Genomic DNA, 18,533 nt, shown 5'->3' with positions numbered 1-18,533 from the left:
CTCGCGGTCTGGGAGTTCGAGCCCCACGTCGGGCTCTGTGCTGACAGCTCAGAGCCTGGAGCCTGTTTCCGATTCTGTGTCTCCCTCTCTCTCTGCCCCTCCCCCGTTCATGCTCTGTCTCTCTCTGTCCCAAAAATAAACGTTGAAAAAAAATTAAAAAAAAAATAAAAACCCTCAAGAAAATAGGGGTAGAAGGATCATACCTCGAGATCATAAAAGCCATATGTGAATGACTCAATGTTAATATCATCCTCAATGGGGGGAAAATGAGATCTTTCCCCCTAAGGTCAGGAACAAGACAGGGATGTCCACTCTTGTCACTGTTATTCAACATAGTATTGGAAGTCTTAGCCTCTGCAATCAGACAACACAAAGAAATAAAAGGAATCCAAATCAGCCAGGCAGAGGTCAATCTTTCACTCTTCGCAGATGACATGATACTCTATATGCAAAACCCTAAAGATTCCACCAAAAACTGCTATAACTCATTCATGAATTCAGCAAAGTAGCAGGATATAAAATCAATGCAGAGAAAGCGGTTGCATTCCTATAAACCAACAATGAAGCAACAGAAAGAGAAATAAAGGAATCCATCCCATTTACAATAGGACCAAAAACCATAAAATACCTAGGAATAAGTATAACCCAAGAGGTGAAAAATCTATACACTGAAAAGTATAGAAATCTTATGAAAGAAATTGAAGAAGACACACACAAAAAATGGGAAAATATTCCATGCTCCTGGATACAAAGAACAAATATTGTGAAAATGTCAATAGTACCCAAAGCATTCTACATATTCAATGCAATCCCTATCAAAATGGCACAGGATCTTCACAGAGCTAGAACAAATAATCCTAAAATTTGTATGGAACCAGAAAAGACCACAAATAGCAAAATCAATCTTTAAAAAGGAAACCAAAGCAGGAGTCATCACAGTCCTGGACTTCAAGCTATACTACAAAGCTGTAATCATCAAGACAGTATGGTACTGGCATAACAACAGATACACAGATCAATGGAACAGAATAGAGAACCCAGAAATGGACTCACAAACGTATGGCCAACTAATCTTTGACAAAGCAGGAAAGAATATCCAACAGAGTAAATACAGTCTCTTCAGCAAGTGGTCCTGGGAAAACTGGACAATGACATTCAGAAGAATGAACCTGGACCACTTTCTTACATTATAGACAAAAATAAACTCTAAATAGATGAAAGACCTCAATGTAAGACTGGAAGCCATCATAATCTTAGAGGAGAAAGTAGGCAAAAACCTTTTTGATAGTGGCCTCAACAACTTCTTACTCAACAAGTCTCCAGAGGCAAGGGAAACACAAGCAAAAATGAACTACTGGGACCTCATCAAAATAAAAAGCTTCTGCACAGCGAAGGAAACAATCAGAAAACTAAAATGCAACCAACAGAATGGGAGAAGATATTTGCAAATGACATGTCAGATAAAGGGTTAGTATCCAAAATCTATAAAGAATTTATCAAAGTAAACACCCAAAAAAAACAAATAATCCAGTGAAGAAATGGGCAAAAGAAATCAATAGACACTTCTGCAAAGAAGACATCCAGATGGCCAACTGACACATGAAAAAATGGTCAACGTCACTCATCTGGGAAATACGAATCCAAACCACAATGAGATATCATCTCACACTTGTCAGAATGGCTAACACCAACAACTCAGGAAACAACAGATGTTGGTGAGGATGCAAAGAAAGAGGATTTCTGTTGTCTTGCAAAAGGGTGGGAATGCAAGCTGGTGTAGCCACTCTGGAAAACAGTATGGAGGTTCCTCAAAAAACTAAAAATAGAACTATCTTATGACCCAGAAATTGCACTAGTAGGTATGTATACAAGGGATACAGGGATGCTGTTTTGAAGGGACACATGCACCCCAATGTTTATAGCAGTGCTATCAACAATAGCTAAAGTATGGAAAAAGCCCAAATGTCCATCGATGGATGAATGGATAAAGAAGATGTTGTATGTTGTATATATATATATATATATATATATATATATATATATATATTATTCGGCAATCAAAAAGAATTAAATCTTGCCATTTGCAACTATGTGGATGGAACTAGAGGATATTATGCTAAGCGAAATTAGTAAGAGAAAGACAAATATCATATGACTTCACTCATATGAGGAGTTTAAGAGACAACACAGATGAACATAAGAGAAGGGAAACAAAAATAATATAAAAACAGGGAGGGGGACACAACAGAAGAGAATCTTAAATATGGAGAACAAACAGAGGGTTACTGGAGGGGTTGTGGGAGGGGGGATGGGCTAAATGGGTAAGGGGCATTTAGGAATCTACTCCTGAAAGCATTGTTGCACTAGCTGCTGACTAATTTGGATGTAAATTAAAAATAAAAATTAAAAAATAAATAAATAAATAAAATCTAGTTTGATGTAAATATTACTAGTCTGTTTTTTTTTTTGACATCCATTAGTGTGATAGATGGTTCTCCAACACCTAACTTTCAATCTTCAGGTGTCTTCACGTCTAAAATGAGTCTCTCGTAGTCAACAGATGGATGGGTCTTATTTTTTCATTCATTCTGGTACCCTATATATTGATTGCAACATTTTGTCCATTTACATTCAGAGTGATTATTGAATGATATGAGTTCAGTACCATTGGGATACATATAAAGTTGATGCGTCTGGTGATGCTATCTGTTCCTTTCTAGTTTTTGGTGCTTTTGGTCTTTTTTTCCCCAAAGAGTCCTCCTTAATATTTATTGCAGGGCAGTTTTATTTTTTTTTTATTTTTTTTTTATTCAATTTTTTTTTCAACGTTTTATTTATTTTTGGGACAGAGAGAGACAGAGCATGAACGGGGGAGGGGCAGAGAGAGAGGGAGACACAGAATCGGAAACTGGCTCCAGGCTCTGAGCCATCAGCCCAGAGCCTGACGCGGGGCTCGAACTCCCGGACCGCGAGATCGTGACCTGGCTGAAGTCGGGCGCTTAACCGACTGCGCCACCCAGGCGCCCCATTGCAGGGCAGTTTTAATAGTGACAAACCACTTTAGTTTTTGTTTGGTTGGGAAGCTCTTGATCTCTCCTTTTTTTTTTTTTTTTTTTTTTAGAGAGAGAGATATCATGAGTGGTGAGGGGCAGAGGGAGAGAAAGACAGAGTAAGAAAGAATCTTAAACATGCTCCATGCTTAACATGGAGCCGAACATAGGGCTGGATCCCATTATCCTGGGATATGACCTGAATTGAAATCAAGAGGGATACACTCAACAGACTGAGCCCGTATGTGCCCCTCTCCTATTATAAATGAGAGCCTTGTTGGATAAAGTATTCATGACTTCATATTTTTCCCATTCAGCAGGTTGAGTATATCCTGCCATTCATTTCTGGCCTGCCACTTTTCTGTGGACACATCTGCTAAGAACCTTATCTGTCTTCCCTTGTAGGTTAAGGACTTTTATTCCTTTGCTTCTTTCAGGATTCTTTCTTTGTGTATGTTGTGAATTTAACTATGATAAGCCTTGGCAATGGTCAGCTTTTGTTGAATTTATGAGAGTTCTCTGTGATCCTTGGATTTTGATGTCTGTGTCCTTCCATAGATTAGGGAAGTTTTCAGCTATAATTCGCTTGAATAACCTTCTGTCAATTTTTCTCTCTTTTCATCTTCTGGGACTCCTATGATATATGAATGCTATTCCATTTTAATAAGTCACTGAATCCCCTAAATGTACCTTCGTGAGCCATTATGTTTCTTCTTTTCAGCTTGATTATTTTCTATAATTTTATCTTCTATATCACTAATTAGTTCCTCTGATTTATCCATCCTCACATGCATCCATTTGGGTTTGCATCTCAGTTATAGTATTTTTAATTTTGGCCTGACTGACTAGATTTAGCCCTTTTATCTCTGAAGTAAGAAATTCTCTAGTGCCTTCTATGCTTTTTCTAAGCCCAGTTATAATTGTCGATTTAAATTCTAGTCCAGACATCCTACTTACATCTATATTGATTGAAACCCTGACTGTCATTTCTTTCTGTTCTTTATTTTGGGGTGAACTCCTCCATCTTATCATTTTGGAGAAAAAAATAGTAAAACATAATAAAAATATAAAAAATTTAAAAAATAAAGGAAGCTAGCTCTTAGGTGTGTTTTGGTCTGCTTGTTAAGAGAAGCTTCATAGAAAAAAAGGGGAAAAGATAAAAAATTAAAAGTTAAAAAAATAGAACTAAAAAATGTTCTTCTGTATCAAAGAAAACAATAAGAAAAACAAATCAAAGGAACAAACACAAACACAAAAAACAAAGGAAGCTAGGTCCTGTTTCCCCTAGGGCTGAAGATTTTTGGCATTCTGTGATCAGTAGACTTAATGTGTGGGAGGGTTTATACTGGTATTCTGGGGGAGGAGCCTGCTGCTCTGATTCTCAAGTGGATTTGCCCTGGTGGAGAAGTTCCTGGAGGGCACGGGGAGGGGGCAGGCAGGTCGGGACTTGGTGTAAGGGCTCCATTTTCCATTTGGTCATGCTGTTTAACTCACTGAGGTATAATAGTCCTGGTGGGCTAGGGGTGTAAATGCCTTCACCACACTGTTAAGTCTAGGAACAGGAAGTTCCCTCTCTCTTAGAGTCAAGGAAGCAATCACACTTCCTGTGTTCCCATCTTCCATCAGATCCCCACCTTCACCCTGCCCTTGACTGAGCTGTTTGCCTGTCAGGCAGCATAGCCCTCCTGTGTTTAATCTCAGGCCCAGCTGTGTTTCAAAACACTACACTTCAGAGATCCCTACATCTCTGGGAGATGGTGTCACTGCATTGTAGCCAGTGCTAGCTTGTTCCAGAACACAGCCATGCAACCACAAAGCAGCAGTGCCTTGGAGTTTATGGTAAATGGCAACCCACAGCTGGTGCCAAGGTTTGCTGCCATTAGCCAGTGTCTTTGTTTTTATACTGGTGAACGGGCAACTCAATGGTTCCCGAAGTCTCTTTTGCCCACGGAGAGACCTTATCACCTCTACCAAATGCACTGCAAGTAGAGGAACTGGTTCTGCCAGTGCATCCCAGAGATCCTCAGACTGCACTGCCTGCTCCCAGGGCTCCTCCCTGCTTCCTTACCAGAGCACTGCCAGGCACTAACTTCCAAAAGTGTAGGCTCTACACTCTGTCTGCTGTTTATAAAAAGGTGGCAGTATTGAAACACTCTCCTTTTTTCCCTATCAGTGGTTTTGGGGAATAATTTTCTTGTACAGTACCCTAAGCCTATTTTCACTCTTTTTTTTCTCACTATTTCTCTCTGAGATAAGGGCTCCCTCCCTGCCCATGTCTCTTTTCTCCTACCAATCAACTCTCTGAAGTTCCTACCTTCCACATGTTATTTTTTCTGTTTGTAGATGAGCAATTTCTGGGGTGTTCAGGATGACTTGATATTTATCTAACTGTTCGGGGGAGTAGGCAAGTTTAGGGTTGCCCTACTCCTCTGCTATCTTAACCCTCTGCCCACTGGCTATATTAATTTTAAAAGAGTGCTGCTTTCAGGCTGTCTTTCATTCCCAGGCTGCAAGTCTTGGCAAGGGGTGCAAAACTGCTTTTCAGCACCCATTTAATCTCTTGACTGTATACTAAGTAAAATGTACAAACTGAACAATATGCGCCATCAATACCCATTCTGTTATCACTTCCCCTTAGAGATAGACCATATATTTCTAGAAATAGCCCTGATAACTACTGATTACTTCTAACAATTTACACTTGTGTTCACTATATATTTCTTAATCTTCTGGTTGGCCTACATAACTGAAGCATTAGAAATTTAACCTTTACCATTCCTTTTTGGTAGATGTAAGCATATTCCTAAAATCTCCATCTTTTTAAGAGCAGTTTGTGGCTGTATAAGGTCTTATTAATCTTTCTGTAACTGTGCAGGAAATTCAAGTATGTAGGCATACATTGGAGATATGGTAGGTTCAGTTCCAGATCACTACAGTAAATTGAATATTGCAATAAAGTGGGTCAAATGAGTTTTGTGTGTGTGTGTGTAAAGGTCATCTTTACACTATACTGTAGTCTACTAATTGTGAAATAGCATTATATTTAAAAGACAATGTACATACTTTAATTTAAAAAATGCTTTATTGCTAAAGATGCTAACCATCATATAAGCTTTCAGCAAGTTGCAATAATTGGTGGGTGTAGGGTCTTGCCTCCGTGTTAAGGACTGCTGACTGATGACATTGGTGGTTGTGGAAGTTTGGTATGGCTATGGCAATAACTTAAAGTAAGACAACAATGGGGGTTACCATGTTGAATAACTTTTCCTTTTATAAATGATTTCTCTATGGCATGTGATGCTGTTTGATAGCATTTTACCTACTGTAGAACTTCTTTCAATATTGCAGTCAATTCTCTCAAACATGCACTGCTTTGTTAACTAAGTTAAATATTTAAATTTTGGGGGCGCCTGGATGGCTCAGTCAGTTAAATGGCTGACTTCGGCTCAGGTCATGATTTCACGGTCCGTGAGTTCAAGCCCCGCGTCGGGCTCTGTGCTGACAGCTCAGAGCCTGGAGCCTGTTTCAGATTCTGTGTCTCCCTCTCTGTGACCCTCCCCCGTTCATGCTCTGTCTCTCTCTGTCTCAAAAATAAATAAACGGTAAAAAAATTTTTAAATATTTAAATTCTTTGTTATTTCAATAACGTTCCCAGCATCTTCACTAGAAATAGATTCTGTCTCAAGAAACCACTTTCTTTGCTCATCCATAAGAAGTAACTCCCTTATCCATTAAAGTGTTGTTATGAGATTACAGCTATTCAGTCACATTTTCAGGTTCCATTTATAATTCTAACTCTTTTACTGTTTCCACCATATTTGCAGTTACTTCTACTGAAGTCTAGAACCTCTCAAAGTCATCCATGAGAGTTTTAATCAACATCTTCCAAACTACTGCTAATATTGATATTTTAACCTCTTCCCATGAATCACAAATGTTCCTAATGGCATCTAGAATGGTGAATCCTTTCCTGAACGTTTTCAATTTACTTTCCCAGATCCATCAGAGGAATCGCTGTCTATGGCAGATATACACATATGAAAGGTATTTCTTAAATAATGAGAATTGAAGTCAAAATTATTCATTTCATGGGCTGCAGAATAGATATTTTATTAGAAGGCATAAAAAACTTTTTTAAAAAAGAAAAAATATTACTTCATTCATATATTTATGTAGCACACAGTAAGCCCATAAAAGCAATAACCATCTGTAGGGTGAAAATTTCCACATCTAAAGTTCTACTTCCAATTCTTTCTCTATCCAACATAGCCAACTCTGTATTTGGTAATTCCTCCTCCTATCCCACCAAAGTTAATTTATTATCAGTTATGTCCTCTGAATATCCTTCAAATTCATTCATATGTTTCACATTAAATATGATCACCACTCTCACTCTCTGTGTCCTGGATTTTTTAAATAGCCTCATTTGGAATTTACTAACTCTATTTTTTTCTTTCCCATCAATTTTTACTCAGAAACTAGAGTGGTTGAACTAAACCCAATTAGATCATGTTAACCTCTACTTAAAAACCTTTCAAATTACTCTGACTGACTTATTTCCCATAGCAATAATTCACTCAAGCTCCATCCATGTCATTACAAATGACAAGATTTCATTCTTTTTTATGGCTGAGTAATAGTCCATCACACACACACACACACACACACACACACACACACATTTAATCACAGCCTCTTTATCCATTCATCAATTGATGAACATATGGGCTTGTTCCACAATTTGGCTATTGTTGACAATCCTGTTATAAACATCAGAATGCATGTGCCCCTTCAAATCAGTATATTTGTATCCTTTGAGTAAATACCTAGTAGTGCAATAACTGGGTTATATGGTATTTCTATTTTTAACTTTTTGAGGAACCACCACACTATTCTCCAGAGTGGCGGCACTGGTTTGAATTCCCCCAACAGTGAAAGAAGATTTCCTTTTTCTCTGCATCCTCACCAACAATTGTTTTCTGTGTTGTTAATTTTAACCATTCTGACAGGTGTGAGGTGGTATCTCATTGTAGTTTTGAAATGTAATTCCTTGATGATGAGTGATGTGGAGCATCATTTCATGTATCTTTTGGCCATCTGGATGTGTGTTTTGCAAAAATGTTTACTCATGTCTTCTGCTCATTTCTTAACTGGATTATTTGGTTTTTTTTTTTTGAGTGTTGAGTTTCATAAGTCATTTATAGATTTTATATACTAACCCTTTATCAGATATGTCATTTAAAAATATCTTCTCCCATGCCATAGGTAGCCTTTTAGATGTGTTGATTGTTTCCTTTGGTGTGCAGAAGACTTTTTATCTTAAGTCCCAATAATTTATTTTTGCTTTTGTTGCCCTTCTCCCTGGAGATGTGTCTAGTAAAAAGTTGCTACAGCCAAGGTCAAACAACTTGCTGCCTGTGGTCTCCACTAGGATTTTGATAGTTTCTTGTCTCACATTTAGGTCTTTCATTCATTTTGAATATATTGTATGGGATGGTGTAAGAAAGTGGTTGAGGTTCATTCTTCTGCAGGTCGGTATATAGTTTTCCCAACACCATCTGGTGAAGAGATTGTCTTTTTTCTATAAGATATTTTCTTTCTTTGTTGAGAATTAGTTAACCTTATAGTAGCGTGTCCATTTCTATTTTTTCCACATTATTCCATTGATCTATGTGTCTGTTTTTGTGACAGTACCATAATGTCTTGATGACTACAGCTCTGTAATATAGCTTAAAATCTAGAATTGTGATCTCCAGCTATGATTTTCATTTTCAAGATTGCTTTGCCTATTCAGGATCTTTTGAATAAGCAAAACAGGTTACATAAAAATTTATAACTGTTTTCTGTAGGTCTGAGAAAAATGCCTGGGGTATTTTGGTGTGGATTGAATTAAATGTGTAGATTGCTTTGGGAAGTATAGACAATTTAACAATATTTGTTCTTCCAATCAATGAACATGGAATATTTTTCCATTTCTTTGTATCCCTTTCAATTTCTTCCATAAGTGTTCTATATTTTTCAGATTACAGACCTTTTACTCCTTTGGTTAAGTTTATTTCTAGGTATCTTATGGTTCTTGATATGATTGTAAATGGGACCGATTGCTTGATTTCTTTTTCTGTTGCTTCATTGGTGTATAGAAAAGCAACAAATTTCTATATGTTGATTTTTGTAACCTGTGACTTTACTGACTTCAAGTGTCAGTTCTAGCAGTCTTTTGGTGGAATATTTTGGATTTGCTACATAGAGTATCCTGTTGTCTGAGAATAATGAAAATTTCATGACTTTACTCTTTTTGTTGTCTGATCGCTGAAGCTAAGACTTCCAGTGATATGTCAAATAACAATGGTGAGAGTGGCCATCCCTGTCTTGTTTCTGGCTGTAGAGGAAATTATCTCAGTATTTTTCCTTTAAGGATGATATTAGCTGTGGTCTTTTGTATGTGGCCTTTATGATGTTGAGTTATATTCCCTCTATCCCTTCTTTATTGAGGGTTTTTAACAAAAATGTATGCTGTGTTTTGTCAAATGCTTTTTCCACATCTCTTAAGGGGTTCATATGATTATTACCCTTTTTTATTAATTTAGTGTTTTACATTGATTGATTTGCAAATATCAAACTACCCTTGCAGGACAGGAATAAATCCCACTTGATTGTGCTGAGTAATTTTTGCATCTATATTCACCAGAGATATTGGCCTTTAATAATCTTTTTTTCCTGTGGAATTTTTGTCTGGTTTTGGAATCAAGGTAATTATGGCCTTGTAGAATGAGTTTGCAAGTGTTACTTCCACTTTTAGTTTTTGGAGCAGTTAAAGAATAGGCATTATCTCTTCTTTAAATGCTTGATAGAGTTCTGTGGAAAGCCATCTTCCCCTGGACTTCTGTGTGTTAGGAGCTTTTTGATTATTGATTTAATTGCTTTCCTGATTTTGGGTCTGTTCAAATTTTCCCTTTTTTCCTCTTTCAGTTTTGGTAGTTGATATATTTCTAGGATTTTTCCCATTTCTTCCAGATTACCCAATTTGTTGGCATACCCATTACTCTCAGAAACAGGAAACACAAAAGGCTTTCCTAAAACACAGAAAACAGAGACCTAGGCAAAATGCCTAGAAGGAATTCATCTTAACCCCTCGCCTCTATTTTAATTTTTTTGAGGAAATTCCATATTATTTTCCATTTTGCTGCACCAATTTACATTCTTACCAATAGTACATTAGGGTTCCCTTCTCTCCACATCCTTGCCAACACTTGTTATGTCATGTCTTTTGATAATAGCCATTCTGACAAATGTAAGCTGATAACTCATTGTGGTTTTGATTTGCATTTCCCAGATGATTAATGATGTTGAAAATCTTTTCATGTGCCTGCTGACCATTTGCATATCTTCTTTGGAAAAATGTCTATCCTTTACCCATTTTTTATCAGATTGTTTTGTTGTTGTTGTTGTTGTTGAGTAATATGAGTTCTTTATATATTTTGAACAGTACCCCCTTATTAGATATGTGATTTGCAAATATCTCCTCCTATTTATGTTACCTTTTCATTTTGTTAATGGTTTTATTTGCTGTGCAGAAGCTTTTTAATTTCATATAGTCCCATTTGTTTACTTTTGCTTTTGTTTCCCTTGCCTTTGTGGTCAGATCCAAAAACACATTGCTAAAAATGATGTCAACAGTCTACTGCCTATGTTTTCTTCTAGGAGCTTTATGGTTTCAGGCCTTATATTTAACTATTTAATCCTTTAAGTTAATTTTTGTATATGTTGTAAGATAGTGGTCTGCTCTCATTCTTTAGCATGTAGCTGCCTAGTTTTCCCAACTCCATTTATTGAAGACACTGTCCTTTCCTCATTGTCCTTCCTCATTCTTGCATCTTTTTTCATAAGTTAACTGACCACATATGTGTGGGTTTATATATGGGCTCTCTATTGTGCTCCATTAATTTATGTGTCTGTTTTCATATCAATGAGATACTATTTTGATGATAATAGCTTTGTGATATAGTTTGAAATCAGGGAGTGTGATACCTTAAGCTTTGTTCTTTTCAAAAGTTTACTTTGGATATCTGGGATCTTTTGTAGTCCCATACAAATTTCAGAATTATTGTTTCTAGTTCTGTGGAAATGCCACTGAAATTTTGATAGAGATTGCAATTAATCAGTAGATTGCTTTGGGTAATATGGACATTTTAACAATATTAATTCTTACAATCCATAATCATGGAATATCTTTTCATTTGTGTCATCTTCAAGTTCTCTCATCAACATATAGTTTCATCTTATAGTTTTGGTATACAGATCTTTCACCTCTTTGGTTAAATTTATTCCTAGTTGTCTTATTATTTTTGGTGCAATTGTAAATGGTATTGTTTTCTTGATTTGTATTTCTAGTAATTTGTTATTAGTGTATATAAGTACAATAGTATTTTGTATATTAATTTTGTATCTTGCAACTTTGTTGAATTAATTTATTACTTCTAGTGATTTTTTGATGAAATCCTTAGGGTTTTCTATATATAGTATCATGTCATCTGTGAACAGTGACAATTTTACTTCTTCTTTACTAATTTGGATACATTTTATTTCTTTTTTTGCATAATGTCTCTGGTTAGGATTTCCAATACTATGTTGAATAAAAGTGAGGATAGCAAGAATCTTTGTCTTGTTTCTGATCTTATAGGAAATTTCAGTTTTTCACTGCCGAGTATGGTATTAACTGTGGGCTTGCCAAATATAGCCTTTATATATTGAAATACAATTCTTCTGTATCCACCTTTTTGGGAATTTTTATTCTAAATCAATGTTGAATTTCATCAAATGTTTTTTCTGCAAATATTGAGATGATTATATGGTTTTTATCTTTTATTTTGCTAATGCGGTATATGTTGGTTTGCAAGCTCCTTGTAAATTTTCTAGGTGTAATTAAAAATTGGACCCCATACACGGAGGGCAGAGAGAGATTGAAGAAAGTAGGGCACTCCAGGTTGGTAGGTGGCAGGTTTTTTTAAATTTATTTTTATTTTTAAATATAATTTATTGTCAAATTGGCTAACATACAGCGTGTAAAGTGTGCTCTTGGTTTTTGGGGTTATTCCCATCATTCATTGCTTACATGCAACACCCAGTGCTCATCCCAACAAGTGCCCTCCTCAATGCCCATCACCCATTTTCCCCTCTCCCCCATGCTCCCATCCACCCTCAGTTTATTCTCTGTATTTAAGAGTCTCTTATGGTTTGCCTCCCTCTCTCTCTGTTTTTAACTATTTTCCCCCCTCCCTTCCCCCATGGTCTTCTGAAATTGTTATTCCTAAAACTTTGTTTTATTTTTATTTTTGGGGGGAGAGGAAGATGGCAGCATAGGAGGGAGCTGAGCTCACTGTGTCCTGCTGACCACTTAGATTCCACCCACATCTGCCTAAATAACCCAGAAAACCACCAGAAGACTAGCATAACGGGCTCTCTGGAGCCAAGCATAGACGAGAGGCCCACAGAAGAGGGTAGGAAGGGCAGAGAGGCGGTGCCCACCTTACTGACTGGTGGGAGGGAGCCAGGATGGTGGAGGGGAAGCCAGTCCACCAGGCAAGGCAGAGCCCCCCCGAGTCTGGCTTGCAAAAGGTAGGTGGCAGTTTTAATGAACAAATGGAACTCACAAAGCTTGGCTTTGGCTGGTGCAAGATGAGTAGATATGTGTACCTGCCTTCCAAACCTTAAAAGTTTATTTAGAGGGCTTAACTGGGTTCAGCCATGTATACCATCCAGAAGTTGTCAACACCATATCATTATCTCAGGACTATGTCTTTGAAGCAGCCTATGGAAGCAAGGAAGACAAACAGAACCTATATTCCAAGGATGGGAGAAGGGATTAGGAGCCTGAAATTTCCAGTGTCAAGCTCACAGGTCAACTTGTGGTCCCATCTTCTTAATGACCTCCTGCAGAACTCCAGCCCTCATGACCAGCTGTTACAGTCTCATGTGCCCTGCTCTTCCAGAGTTTGCCCTGAGCAATCAGCAAAAGGTTTCATTAGCTTGGAGGTGTCTCTGTTGACAGTCGTTTGGCTGTATTGGAGGCATACTCCACAGCAACAATACAGGCACATACAAAATAAAACATAGATTAAGAAAATAATTTCCAAAATCAGTGACAACTTTTTCCATTAATAGACCCATGATCTGAACTATTGACTTCTTAAGTTTCCATGACTGGGGTTTGGATTATTCAAGGCATTCACTCTGTCCTCATGTAATTTAATAAAGATGATACATTAGCAGAATCATCAGGTGTTAATGCACAACCTTGTTTGAATAATGGCACAAGCACCTTGAATAATGTCACAAGTACCTCTTTGTGACAAATTAATAATGCCCAAGGCCATCATATTTTGGATGATGGCTTTTCTCATCAGGACATTTTAATGTTTAGTAAAAACAGGCTTTGTTGACTATCATTCAAGGCTTGCTGGGTGACTTTAGTAAGGGCTTCTATATGTGCTACAACATCCTCTAGGCCAATGGAAGGAACAAAGACAGCAGCCAAATAATCTAACCAGTGGAAAAACAGAAGATGCCCACTTGGCTTCGAGGGGAAGAAGGTTGATAGCTTTAGGAACTTGACCTGGTTGTGATATATACATGTTGGCCAGAGAAGGTGGCACCATTAGGCATGAGGAGACAGACTGGGATGAGATATGCCAGAAGAGGACTCACATCTTCTCTCTTTCAATGGTGCAAGTTTCATGTCAGGTATAGTGTATTTCAACAGGTCTATCTTGCAGCAGAACAAGTTCCCAATGGATATTGAGTAGTTTCCCCTCATCCAGGGATGCAAAGTAACTCACCCCTTCCAGCAGACTATCCCACTGAAAATTCTACAAGATAATTTATTTTTTTAGGTGTGATGAGGATTGGTGTTCTCAGCAGTGTAGCAAATTGATCCAAGGTTAGAGTTGGGGCAATGACTGTTTCCCATGACTTCCGTACTTTTAGGGTAAGCAGGGGTATAAGGGGCAACAGGCCTTACTAGTTAAACATTTAAATGTATTAAAGCCTGGGGCAGTACAAACCTTGATATTTTCAGGTTATAGGGATGATGGAACACAGTTTTAATCTGCTTCATTAGTATTTTTGCCTTCTCAAAAGTGATTGCTGCTTTGATCTCCAGTCTCATATATACTCTTTTTTTTTTTACCATGTGGCATAAATGATATGGAAGCACTATGCCAGGTGGGGAATAAAAGTCCTCTAAACCCCCAAATTCCTATAAAAGTTTGTACCACTTTTATATTATCAGGAATTGTATCAGCTTTCACTTTGTCATCCATAGCTTTTGAGACAATATATATCTTATCCAACCAAGTGACTCTTAACAATTTATGGCAGTGCCTAGACCTTGATTTCTTTTGTGGGTTCATTGTTCATCTACTCCCTTGCAGATGCTTGAGCAAAGCCTGCAGGGTGTCCTGCAGCAGAGGCAAATTTTTACATGTTAACATTACATCATCAATGTAATGGAACCATTTTACTGATATTAGACAAGAGAATAGGAACAGGTCCCCAATTACCAACCCATGACATATGGTGGGGCTATGCAGATAACCTTGAGGAAGCCCTTTAAGGGTTCATTACTGTTCTTCCCACATAAAGGCAAATTAATCTTAGTTATCAGAAATCTGTACTTGTCCAAGTCTTTTCCATGAATCTCCTTAAAAATGAAATACTTTTGCAGACACACTTTTTTGCCAAAACATCAGAGTAAAGTAATAACTGTCTGCAATGAAAAAAGACTTAAACATTATCATGATTAAAAATATGATAATAGTTCATTATAACGAAATTGACAAGAGAATTTTGTTATTTCTGTGGCATACATTTTTAAAGTTTATTTATTTTGAGAGAGAGAGAGTGACGAGCAAGGGAGGGGCAGAGAGAGAGGAAGAGAGAGAATCCTAAGCAGGCTCCATGCTGTCAAAGCAGAGCCTGACACAGGGCTCAATCCCACGAACCACAAGATCATGACCTGAGCTGAAATCAAGGTCAAATGCTTAATTGACTGAGGCACAAAGGCACCCAGATCTGTAGCATACATTTTAAAATCACAACTGATAACATTATTTCACAGCATATCAGATTTTTAGGAATTTCATACAAGTGCACTCTAAAGAACATGTAAAATCACTTTTTATTTGGCAATGCTTCCCATAAAATTTAACATATATAAAAGTTACATAGGTGTGTGTGTGTGTGTGTTTTGTTTTGTTTGTTTTGAGAGAGAGAGAGAGAGAGGGAATGAGGAGGGGAGGGACAGAGTGATAAGAATACACAATCTGAAGCAGACTCCAGGCTCTGAGCTGTCAGTACAGATGGATCCAGTCCCTGGATGTGGGACTCAAACTCATGAACCACGATATCATGACCTGAACAGAAGTCAGACACTCAACTGGCTGCGCCATCCAGGCACCCCAAAAGTTACATAGATTTAAAACTTACCTCTTTTAATAGAGAAAACTTAGTTTTCTTAAGTAATAAAATACCTGATAAAGACAAAACACAGAATCTTTGTTTTCTAGGCAGATTAAATTAAAGGCAAATAAAAATCTTTGTTTATAATTTCTTATTAAAGCACATCAATAATTTAAGAAACTTTGTCCTTTTAACGGAAAGAATACCAAATCTTAATTTTCCACTAGTGTACTTTTTTCTTTTTAACTTACAAAAATCAGTAGACATATATAAACATATAGACAGACACAAACAGAAACTCCATAGTTTTAATTCTAAAACTCTAGCCATGAATCAGGGACTCATTCATATATCTAAAGCTTTTACTGATACTTGTTACCTTGTTGAGGTATTGGACTAGATTTTTGGCATGGACACTTCCATAACCGTCTGTATTTTAAACAGATCCCCCTCCCCTGTTTTTTTTTTTTTTTTTTTTTTTGCTTCAGTTTCTCTGAGCAATGTTTTGATTATCACCTGGGGTCCTTACATAGGAGTTAAAGCTTCAAGAAACAGAGAAATAATGTAAGTTTTTTTCATAAGAATTTTGGGGTAATTACTACTTACACATTTTTTTTATAGAGGGCGAATGGCATGGAGCATTTTGTTTTGCCCATTTTTTCATCAATCACAACAACATCCTTCTCTTTATTCTTACCACTTTCCCAGAGATTCCATTTTTAAACTATCTAATTAGGCTTTGTTACAAGTGCCTGGATCTAAATCTGAAGCATTTTGTGCCCTCCTAACTTTGCATAATGGCACACTAGGTATCCAATTTACTATTTTGCTCTCCCATTTTGTCTACCATACCCAAAGCTAACAAAGTAGTGGACAACTACATGTCCTTCTCTAATATCAGCTTTTCTTCTGAATTTCTTATTTGAGTTTCAACCTCTAGGTTGGCATTGGTGACCAAATTGCCCACAGAAAAGGCCATTACCACTGCAGCAGCCATTTCCCCCATTTTTTGCTGCAGTGTTTTATGTGCAGTTTTTTGAACACCTATTAAGGCAGCTGTCATTTGGGAGATGTTCTTGTATTCACATGGTAGTCCACAAGCATTTGACATATGGACCACCCCTTTACACATAGGGCCAACTTGGAGTTTCCCCTATGGATGCTTCTTTTCAAAGGTTAGGTAACTTACTTAAAAGGCTTATACTGACCATCCCTCCCTGCAGACGGGTTGAGGGCCAATATGTAATTTTCCCCATGGATACTCCTTGCCTAAGGCCCATTTCTACAGTATCTTGGTTGACTCGCCACTTGTTAGTTCAGAAGCTCTTTGGGAGCTATGTGTAATCTGAAATGGATGCCTGTTTGCACATTGCAGAGAGATACAGAAGAGGAAGGCCACTCCAGGTTGGTAGGTGTATTTTTAATAAGAGGAGAACTTACATACAAGGCTTACCTTGAATGGCCACAAAACAAATATACCTCTGCACCTGCCCAACAAATTTTGAAAGTTTATATAGAGGCTTTAATTGGGTTCAGTCCCATATACCATCCTGATGATGTCAACACATCATCATCTCAAGGCTATGTCCTTGGTGCAACCTCTGAGAGTGGGGAAATCAAGAAGAACCTATATTCCAAGGATAAGGGTTTGGGTTAGGAGCCTCTCCAATCACTTGGGTCCAGCTTATAAATCAATCAGCCATCACAACTCCTCAATGACCTCTCCCCACAGTTTATCATGTTAATTGATTTGTGGATGTTGAATCATCCTTGCATCCTTGGATTATTTAGTCCATTTGGATTTAAAGTAATTTTTGATAGGTATGCTTATTACAGTTTTGTTGATTGTTTTCTGGCTGTTTTTGTAGTTCCTCTCTATTCCTTTTTCTTCTCTATCTCTCTTTCTTTGTGGTTTGATGACTTTATTTAGTGTTATTACATTTCCCATTTTGTGTATTTACTAAATTTTTTTTGTTTTGTGGTTATAAGGTTCACAATTATATTCCTATGTATCTTCCTATTATCTTCCTATGTTTACAATTATCTATGTAAGTTGATAACAACTTGAATATGAACACATTTCAAAACTCTATATTTTACCCCCCTACACACACACATTTTATGTTTTTGATGTCACTTTTTACATGTTTTTATTTTATGTATCTCTTACCTAATTACTGTAGTTTTAATTAATTTTTCTACTTTTGCCTTTTAACTTTCTTAGTACTTTTATAGGTGATTAACTCATTACCTTTGCTATGTATTTACATTTTCCTGTGAGGTATTTACTTCCATTATTAATTGGTGGAATTTTTTTTTTAGGTTGAAGAAGTCCCCTTGATATTTCTTGTAAGGCTAGTTTGGTAATGATAAATTTCTTTAGCTTTTCCTTGTCTGGAAAACTCTTTGTCTTTCTTTCAAATCTGAATGATAACCTTGATGGTAGAGTATTCTTGGTTGTAAGATTTTTTTTCTTTCAGCAATTGGAATATGTCATGAAATTCCCTTCTGGCTTGCAAAGTTTTTGCTAAGAAATCTGTTTTTAGCCTTATGAAGTTTCCTTGTATGTAACAATTCATTGTGTCTTGCTGCTTTTAGGCTTCTCTCTTTATATTTCACATTTGACATTTTAATTAAAATGTGTCTTAGTGTGTCTGTCTCTTTTTGGTTCCTTCTTATTTAGAACTCCTTGGGTTTCCTGGACCTGAATGTTTAACTTTTCTAGGTTGGGGAATTTTTTCAGCCATTATTTCTTCCAATAACTTTCCTTCTCCTTTCTCTCTCTCTACTCCTTGTGGGACCTCAATAATGCAAATATTATTCCACTTGATTTTCCACACATCCCTTAAGTAATATTCATTTTAAAAACAATTTGTTTTTACTTTTAATGATTATTTTTGCTGCTCTGTCTGGGTGAGTTTTATTGCTTTATTTTCCAGCTCACTGATTTGTACTTCTATTTCATCCAGTCTGCTTTTGAACCCTCCTTGTGTATTTTCAGTTTGACCATTGTATTCTTCAGCTCTG

The 18,533-nt window shown here is 37.0% G+C and overlaps 1 pseudogene; it reads left to right on the top strand.

Moving 5' to 3' along the window:
- LOC125156991 (translationally-controlled tumor protein-like) overlaps positions 1-5,039 on the top strand; it is a 29,011-nt pseudogene extending 23,972 nt beyond the window's left edge.
- The last annotated feature ends 13,494 nt before the right edge of the window (positions 5,040-18,533 follow it).

The sequence above is a fragment of the Prionailurus viverrinus genome, chromosome X, assembly GCF_022837055.1.
Source record: "Prionailurus viverrinus isolate Anna chromosome X, UM_Priviv_1.0, whole genome shotgun sequence".
In the NCBI taxonomy this organism is placed as follows: Eukaryota; Metazoa; Chordata; class Mammalia; order Carnivora; family Felidae; genus Prionailurus; species Prionailurus viverrinus.
The sequence above is the reverse complement of the archived record's forward strand: the minus strand, read 5'-3'. Positions and strand labels throughout refer to the sequence as shown.